Below are 7,902 nucleotides of genomic sequence, written 5' to 3'. Positions count from 1 at the left end.
ATTTAAATCAAAACTGTAACTAGGCCATTCGGGAACATCCAATGTCATCTTGGTAAACAATTACAATTATTATCTCCTTTGTTWTGTTGACGTTGAGTGTGAGGTTATGTTCCTGACACCACACTCCGAGGGCCCTCACCTCCTCCCTGTAGGCCGTCTCGTCATTGTTGGTAATCAAGCCTACCACTGTAGTGTTGTCTACAAACTTGATGATTGAGTTGGAGGCGTGCATGGCCATGCAGTCATGGGTGAACAGCGAGTACAGGAGAGGGCTGAGAATGCACCCTTGTGGGTCCCCAGTGTTGAGGATCAGCGGGGTGGAGGTGTTGTTTCCTACCCTCACCACCTGGGGGGCGGCCCGACAGGAAGTCCAGGACCCAGTTGCACAGGGCGGGGTCGAGACCCAGGGTCTCAAGCTTAATGACGAGTTTGGAGGGTACTATGGTGTTAAATGCTGGGCTGTAGTCGATGAACAGCATTCTTACATAGGTATTCCTCTTGTCCAGATGGGTTAGGGCAGTGTGCAGTGTGATTGCGATTGTCTGTGGACCTATTGGGGCGGTAAGCAAATTGGAGTGGGTCTAGGGTGTCAGGTAGGGTGGAGGTGATATGATCCTTGACTAGTCTCTCAAAGCACTTCATGATGACGGAAGTGAGTGCTACAGGGCGGTAGTCGTTTAGCTCAGTTACCTTAGCTTTCTTGRGAACAGGAACAATGGTGGCCCTCTTGAAGCATGTGGGAACAGCAAACTGGGATAAGGATTGATTGAATATGTCCGTAAACACACCAGCCAGTTGGTCTGCGAATGCTCTGAGGACGCGGCTATGGATGCCGTCTGGGCCGGCAGTGTACTATATCTGATCTCATAAATTGCCATATCATATCTGATCTCATAAATTACCATATSTAATCTAATAACAGCTCCCTTTGGAGCTATTACAGCTTGATTATGTCATTGAGCAGCACTTTCTTAGGACATTTATTTTCATMTTTTTAATGACAAAATGTAGAAATGTACCCAGGAAGGTTGTGGCTGGTGGAGAACAGATCCCCGATTGCYGCRTTCAAAMCACCTGGGAACWCGGAAATCTCCGACTTCAGGGCTTGCAAACTATCACGGATTACAAAGGGAAACCCAGCCGCGAGCTGTCCAGTGATGCGAGCCCACCAGACGAGCTAAATTCCGTCTATGCTCGCATCGAGTCTAGTAACACTGATCCATGCAAGCGAGCACTMGCTGTTCCGGGAGACTATGTTCCAATTCTTTGAAGACAGTGTGAGTAAGACTTTTAAACAGGCTAACATTCACAAGACGGATTACCAGGACATGCACTGAACAGATGGCAAATGTCTTTACTGACATTTTCAACCCTGACCCAGTCTGTAATACCCACGTTTCAAACAGACCACCTTATGCCCTGTGCCCAAGAACACCAAGGCAACATGAGAATGCTATTCATTGACTACAGCTCAGTGTTCAACACAATAGTGCACTCAAAGCTCATCACTAAGCTAAGGACTCTGGGATAAAACACCTCCCTCTGCAACAGGATTCTGGACTTCCTGGCGGGCCACCCCAGGTGGTGGGCGTAGGCAACAGCACATCCACCATGCTGACCCTCAACACGGGGGCCCCTCAGGGGTGCGTGCTTAGCTCGCTCCTGTACTCCCTGTTCACCCACGACTGTGTGGCCGTGAACAACTCCAACACTATCATTAAGTTTGCAGTTTGCAGACGACATGATGGTGGTAGGCCTGATCACAGACGACGATGAAACAGGGAGGAGGTCAGAGACCTGGCTGTGTGGTACTAGGACAACAAATCCAAATCAAATGTAGTGGTCACATACACATTTTTAGCAGATGTTATTGCGGGTGTAGCGAAGTACTTGTGTTTCTGGCTCCAACAGTGCAGTACTATCTAACAATTCACAACAATACACACAATACATACAAATCTAAAAGTAAAATAATGGAATTAAGGAATATTCATCAACATCTCCCTCAACGTCAGCAAGACAAGGGAGCTGATCTTGGACTACAGGAAACGGAAACATCCACATCAACAGGGCTGTAGGGGAACAGGCTGAGAGCTTCAAGTTCCTCGGTGTCCACATCACTAAGGGATTATCGTGGTCCACACGAACCAACAGTCGCGAAGAGGGCACGACAATGCCTCTTCCTGCTGAGGAGGATGAAAATATTTGGCCTTCAGATCCTCAAGAAGTTCTGCAGATGTACCATTGAGAGCATCTTGACTGGCTGCATCACCGCTTGTTATGGCACTGCTTGGCATCTGACTCAAGGCGCTACAGAAAATCATCAGACCGTCTTCTGATCTGCATGTGGGCAAAGGGGATAGCTACTAAGGTAAACAACTGAATGCATTCTTCTGCATTTAACCCAACCCCTCTGAATCAGAGAGGTGCAGGGGCTGCCTTAATCAACGTCCATGTCATCGGCACCCGGGAGCAGATGTTGTTGGGGGGTTAACTGCCTTTCGGTTACTGGCCCAATGCTCTAACCGCTAGACTAGCTGTCATCCCTAGTGTGTTACTGGCCAATGCTCTTAACCGCTAGACTAGCTGTCATCCTAGTGTGTTATGCCCAAAGCTCTTACCCGCTAGACAGCTGTCATCCTAGTGTGTTACTGGCCCAACGTTCCTAACCGCTAGACTAGCTGTCATCCCTAGTGTTACTGGCCCAGACGTTCCTAACCGCTAGACTAGCTGTCATCCTAGTGTGTTACTGGCCCAAAGTCTTAACCGCTAGACTAGCTGTCATCCCTAGTGTGTTACTGGCCCAACGTTCCTAACCCACTAGACTAGCTGTCGTCCCTAGTGTGTACTGGCCAATGCTCTTAACCGCTAGACTAGCTGTCGTCCCTAGTGTGTTACTGGCCCAAAGCTCTTAACCGCTAGACTAGCTGTCATCCCTAGTGTGTTACTGGCCCAACGTTCCTAACCGACTAGACTAGCTGTCGTCCCTAGTGTGTACTGGCCCAACGTTCCTAACCGCTAGACTAGCTGTCGTCCCTAGTGTTACTGGCCCAACGTTCCTAACCGCTAGCTAGCTGTCATCCCTAGTGTGTTACTGGACGTTCCTAACCGCTAGACTAGCGTCGCCCTAGTGTGTTACTGGCCCAGCATCCTAACCGCTAGACTAGCTGTCGTCCCTAGTGTGTTACTGGCCCAACGTTCATAACCGCTAGACTAGCTGTCGTCCTAGTGTGTTTGGCCCAGCGTCCTAACCTAGACTAGCTGGTCCCCTAGTGTGTTACTGGCCCAACTTCCTAACCGCTAGACTAGCTGTCGTCCTAGTGTGTTACTGGCCCAACGTTCTAACCGCTAGACTAGCTGTCATCCCTAGTGTGTTACTGGCCCAACGTTCCTAACCGCTAGACTAGCTCGTATCCCTAGTGTGTTACTGGCCCAACGTTCCTAACCGCTAGACTAGCTGTCATCCCTAGTGTGTTACTGGCCCACGTTCCTAACCGCTAGACTAGCTGTCGTCCCTAGTGTGTTACTGGCCCAAGCGTCCTAACCGCTAGACTAGCTGTCGTCCCTAGTGTGTTACTGGCCCAACGTTCATAACCGCTAGACTAGCTGTCGTCCCTAGTGTGTTACTGGCCCAGCGTTCCTAACCGCTAGACTAGCTGTCCATCCTAGTGTGTTACTGGCCCAACTTCCTAACCGCTAGACTAGCCGTCGTCCCTAGTGTGTTACTGGCCCAACGTTCCTAACCGCTAGACTAGCTGTCTCCCTAGTGTGTTACTGGCCCAACGTTCCTAACCGCTAGACTAGCTGTCATCCCTAGTGTGTTACTGGCCCAGCGTTCCTAACCGCTAGACTAGCTGTCGTCCCTAGTGTGTTACTGGCCCACGTTCCTAACCGCTAGACTAGCTGTCGTCCCTAGTGTGTTTATCGCCCAGCGTTCCTGAACCCGCTAGACTAGCTGTCATCTCTAGTGTGTTACTGGCCCAACGTTCTTAACCGCTAGACTTGCTGTCATCTCTAGTGTGTTACTGGCCCAACGTTCTTAACCGCTAGACTAGCTGTCATCTCTAGTGTGTTACTGTCCCAACGTTCTTAACCGCTAGACTAGCTGTCGTCACTAGTGTGTTACTGGGTAAACGACCAGCCAGGCTTTTGAGTATCCAAAGAGGAGAGAATTCAGGAACTTTTTTTTTCTACTCTTTGTAACAAAGAGAAAATGGCGCCAATGGCACAAAGGACATTTAAACACATCTTGACAATGTATACATGTTGACATTATCCAAATTAAACAGAGCTGACCCTTTTCACACTATCATGCTGACAGACTCAGACTCCAACCATACTATGTACAAACTGTCCTTATAATATTCACTAGTGAAGTCACCATCATGAATTCTCAAATTAGAATAATTTTTAATTAAGGCAATAATTACAGCTCAAGCTTCCTGCATATAATGAGTGGTCCTATGATCACTGTAGGAACACATACAGTACATTACAGTCCTTTATAGCACGGTTCCAGCAATTATGTAAATGCCTAACCAGGTCAGCTCAAAGTGTTTGAAAACGGTTTGAGATACAGTGTCCTCTGTAATTATTGGGACAGGGAAGCATTTTATATTATTTTGGCTCTATACTCCAAAATGTTGTATTTGAAATCAAACAATGACTATAAGGTTAAAATGCAGACTGTCACCTTTAATTTGAGGGTATTTTAATCCATTTAGGAATGACAGCACTTTTTGTAAATAGTCCCCCATTTTCTACCTAGTACACCGAGGGCTCTATTTTAACAAACCTAACATAATGGTAAATATAAGTGCAGGCGGTAGCGCTATAGGGGTCAGAGATATTTTGGCTATTTTCACTATTACAATTATCAGTGCACTTGCTGGCTTACGTCGCAAAAGGGCTGGGTTTTGATGAATAAACAAGTTGTGGGTTTGTCAAGGCTTGGCCCCTCATTGGCCAATCAGAACATTCTCCGTGGGAAAATATGTGGTTTCTTCAGGTTGTGTATTTACGGTGTTTTAAGTATTGCAATTCCAATGTTAGTCCTTTATAGTTTGTTAAATGTCTTACAGAAACACAATAAGTAAATGTAGACCTATGTCACGCCTGCTCCCGCTCCCCCTCCCTGGCGCATGAAGGCGCCAGGCTCCCCAGCATTACGCACTCCTCGCCACCATCATTAACGCACACCTTGCCTTCCTCGTCACAGCGCATCAGATATTATTGGACTCACCTGGACTCAATCACCTGTGTCATTACCTCCCCTACAGTTAATCTGTCTGTTTCCCAAGCTCTGTTCCCCGCTTCAGGATTAATGTCGTTATGTTACCGGTGCTGACGCTGTTCCTGTCCTGTTTAATGTCTGTGCTGCTTCTCATCTCCAGCGTCGGTCTTTACAACCTATCCATCTGTGCTAAATAGGTTACTTGGACCCATTTGCAGTCGACATTGTTCTAAGTAGTTGCATGTCTTCAATAGATTCACACTGATATAGGGGCTAGCCTACTATAAATTGCATTATGGCTAAACATGGACATGCCAAACATTGTCAATAAGCAAGATTAAATTCATTGTTGATAAGGCCTAATAAGAGAACGATAATTTGAATCAAATTCTAAAACAACGAACATCTTGTTTTAAATAGACTATGTCACACTACAGGCACCATAATTTCTCCTGTGGGTATATATATTAAAAACAATGCAGACTATGGAGGGTTTAATGCACATCCAAAACGGACCTGCATGGCTAAAATAATCTGGGCTTGCCTACAATGCATAGATAAAAAGGGGAATGTTCAGCTCACTGTTTACACCTCTCAAACCTGATATTTTAATAAAGGCTTTGGTGATTATGTTTATTTCCACGCAGTCTCTGGAGCCAAACCCTTTATCGACAGTTTTGACTATTTCACGTTGTTGCATTAGGCAGAAATAAAATAATGCTTTCATTGGAGGAGGGAGGCTATGCTTGGTTTCTAATCAATACAATGAATGGGGAAAAAACATGAGTTTTGTATGTTTCTAAATATGAAGTATATAGGCGCCAAAAGCACATTAGGATATTCTTGTTCCATGTGCATATGCTGTTTGAGTCACGGCTGGATAGGCTGTGTTTCTACTGTCAAAATCCATGACATAAACAACTGCATTACCGCTAAAACCAGCTTTTGGTTGGTTTTTGGTTGGTCCTTCTGTTGCCAGTAAGCCAGTTTTTAAATGAGGAAATTGCAACCTAACGTGGGTTTGACACTAGCGCCGTCTTAAATGCCATTCAAAAATCGAGCCCTTAACATCCTAAGAACCGTTTTTGGAGAAAGGGTTCTTTGATGATTCTTTGGAAGGTATAAACTATTAATTGGAACCAAGAAGGGTTCCAAAGAATAATATATAATATTTCATGTTCTGATTTGTTTAAACTGTATATCCTGTGGTGTTTGCATTGATTGGTTGAYTCATTTTATGCTACACAAAGATACATAACACAGTTTTCTAAGGTTATCGAATCTGTTAGTAATTGTATTTATTGCACTTGTTACTGAGATGGTTGCTCCAGTTAAGATTATTGAGGTAGTGTCCGTATTCAATCTACCCTGGCAGTGATTCTGAATGCAGGCTGCTGGTGAATAACAACTCCCCTTGATGGATATCCTAACTCTGGTTGGATTCCAATAGGAATTACACATCACTTTAAAAGCCAGCATAATGTGACTTGCAGGCCTGATGTGGCCTGTAAACCAGGATATTCCTAACACCATTGTGTCAGGATATAACTAGGCCCTCAAAGAAAGGCCTTATATACAGTATTTAATATATTGTCATAAATATCAAACAATGTACGGCTAATAAGGATTGTGAGTGCTGTTATCAGTGACTTTCAACATGGCACTGTCATAGGATGTCACATTTCCAACAAGTCAGTTCATCAAATTTCTGCACTATTACAGCTGCCCTGGTCAACTGTAAGTGCTGTTATTGTGGAAACGCCAATGAGCAACAACGGCTCAGCCGCGAAGCGGTAGGCCACACAAGCTCACAGAACGGCACCACCGAGTGCTGAAGCGCATAGCGCGTAAAAAATTATCTGTCCTCGGTTGCAACACTCACTATCGAGTTCCAAACTGCCTCTTAAGCTAACCCTTCCCCTGACCCTAGTCTTAATGGGGAGATTGGAGGAGAGTAATGAGGGAGTTGCTATGTTGGTGCATGAGGCACGACATCCGCCCGACGGAGCGTGCCCGGGATTTGATGTCACCTGAGTCAGCTCTCCATACTCGTCCTGAGGTGCGTGCTAGCCGTCTGGTGAAGACTGTGCCAGCCCCACGCACCAGGCCTCCTATGCGCCTCCCTAGCCCTCCACGTCCTGTGCCAGCTCGGCGCTACAGCTCTCCAAGACGTGCTTCCCATGGCGGGCATGGTACTGGTCAGGCACCGTGTTATGCGGTGGAGTGCACGGTGTCTCCAGTACGCGTTCTTAGCCCAGTGCGCTACATCCCAGCTCCCCGCATCTGCCGGGCTAGGGTGAGGATCCAGCCAGGACGGATGGTGCCAGCCCTGCTCTCCAGACCTCCAGTGCGTCTCCTCGGGCCAGGATATCCTGCGTCAGCGCTGCGCACTGTGTCTCCCGTGTGTCTGCACAGCCCAGTGCGTCCTGCACGTGCCGGGCTGAAATCACCATCCAGCCAGGACGGGTTGTGCAGGCCCTTAGTTCGAGACCTCCAGTGCGCCTCCACAGCCCGGTCTATCCTGTGCCTCCTCCAAGGACCAGGCTGTCTCTCCGTCTCCTCCCTCCAGAGTCTCCCTCCAGTCCGGATCTGCCAGAGTCTCCCTCCAGTCCGGATCTGCCAGAGTCTCCCTCCAGTCCGGATCTGCCAGAGTCTCCCTCCAGTCCGGA

This window comes from Salvelinus sp. IW2-2015, unplaced genomic scaffold (genome assembly GCF_002910315.2).
Source record: "Salvelinus sp. IW2-2015 unplaced genomic scaffold, ASM291031v2 Un_scaffold4306, whole genome shotgun sequence".
NCBI classification, from domain to species: domain Eukaryota; kingdom Metazoa; phylum Chordata; class Actinopteri; order Salmoniformes; family Salmonidae; genus Salvelinus; species Salvelinus sp. IW2-2015.
Note: the sequence above shows the minus strand (reverse complement) of the source record.